Here is a 2193-nt window from a genome sequence, read left to right on the forward strand (position 1 = left end):
CTTGTAAGATAAGTATTTTACTGGCTGAGGCATCTCTGTGGGTCCCAGAGTGATCCTTGTAGAACGTAAGGTCTATTTTACAGTTTCCATGATTTAGATGCCTCTTGGTCATTGCAGGTCAGACTGCTGTATAGATTTTATTTATCTACCAAATCCATCCAGGTTTATCCTCTTTGTAGCTGAACATGAGCGACGCCATTTTACTTCATTTTCGAACATGCCGAATTCTCCCCTTTCTTAGTCCACATTAACAAAAGTGTCCTTGTTTGTGTTCTCCTTTGTGCTACCTCCTCATTCAGTGGATCTCTATATGTTAGTGAAGTAGGACTCACCTATAAGAACAAAATTCATTGTCTTTTTGTTGTGTAGCAATATTGCTAATTTCCTTAACAGTACCCATCACGGTTTATATTAAACAGACTCATTTGTCTGTTTACCAATTTCCTCATCAGAGTGTAGATTTAATTAGTGAAGAGGCTGTCTTTATTTCCTTAGCTTCACAGACAGTGACAGGACATAGTAGGTACTCAATAAATATTTATTAAATCAACACATAAATGAAATAGAGAAAAAATATATTTCCAGATATGTTTCGTGCCAGCATTCCTTAGGGCAGAGAAAAATAAAGAACAATTACAGTTATAGAGGTTAGGGTATGATTTATGAGCTCCTGGGGTTTACATTTATTAAAACCTCTACGAACTTCAGTTCAAGTGCAATTTGAAGTCTATAAAGAGGCAGTAAACGGGGAGCACAACTGAATATACTTCTTAGCCTCTGATTTCCCGAGTGATTCTCTCTGCTGTTCTCAAGTCAGAGAAAAAAACAGTTCACAACGAGTAAGCACTATCTATGTGCTGCCCTGGGGTGGGCATGGGGACCTTCTCCCTTTGCTGAAGCTCATGGGGAAGTCATAGACCACAGTACTCAGCACAAGCCAGAGACTAGATGTCCTTACTAAGAGAACTATTTCTTTTCTCTTTCAGTTAAATGTGGGAAAATATTGAAGAGCTATAAATCTCCTACCATTCTTATTCACCACACAGGTTCCTTTCCTTCACCAATAAATAAATACTTAGGCAGAAGCAGAACATTGCATGTCACATTTTAATTATTTTCTTACTGGGGACAAACAGTGTGTGGATTTAAACCTAAATACAGGGATTTCTGCATCCAGGGGTGGGTGGGTATTCAGAGTAGTTGTTGCTTTTTTCTTGAAAGAAGTAAAGGTTTAAGAAAATGATCTTCAAGATTTTGGAAGTCAAGCAACAAAAAGTGAAACCGGGAGGGAGACCAGAAATATCTAAGATTGGCCTGGGTGGTGCTCCAACTTCCTGTCTGGAATTCTGAGGCTGTAGTGTAGGAACAAAATCCCAGTCAGAACCTGGATGTCTCTTTGAGTTCAAGAGAAAAATTTAGGAGACCAAATTGAATGATGTAGGCAAGAGAGCAGCATTCAAGTAGGTCTTCAATATAGAGAACTCTGGAGAGCTTCCTCGTGTTTCTCAGTGTGCTTTTGTAAACACTTTCCTGAGAGGCCAGAGGAAGTGCCTGAGGATGAAGTCAATGGTTCTTTGAATGAAAGCTGAGAGTATGTCCTGATGCAAAACACAGGACATCGAAGGAAGGACGGATCAGAGGGAAAGTGACATTTAGAAGAAAGGCATCTCTAGTCCTACCTAACAAATCTTAAAAGCAAGCCCTAAGCTGATTAAATTGTTTCCAAGTAAATTATGTCTGTCCTAGGAAATAGTGGAGAATATTAATAAAAATACTACATGCGTAGCAAGGTAAAATGGATAGTTTTAGTATACTACAATGCAATGTTACCTGAAGTGTCCACGAAACAGTGAAACAGGATTCATGGTGTGGAGAGAAATCAATCAACCCGAACAATGTAAAGCAGCATACATGATAGAATGAGGAGGCAAAGATGGTGAGACAGCTCGGCTCAGACCTGAGATGGCTGTGTGGAATTATAGTCCATATGTTCAAAAAACTAGGAAAGCTTTAGAATGGCGGGTGGAGACCAGATATACATCCTTATGCCAAGCTTCTCGAGAAGACCTTAATGATTGAGGGTAAGAACACTGGGCATGGTTAAATGCATATAGTACCATAGAAAAGGCCACCAAGCCTACTAATTTAACAAAACAATGTCTAAAGTGAAATACAAAAGGGTGATGAATGGGC

Source organism: Rattus rattus, chromosome 2 (genome assembly GCF_011064425.1).
Source record: "Rattus rattus isolate New Zealand chromosome 2, Rrattus_CSIRO_v1, whole genome shotgun sequence".
NCBI lineage: Eukaryota > Metazoa > Chordata > Mammalia > Rodentia > Muridae > Rattus > Rattus rattus.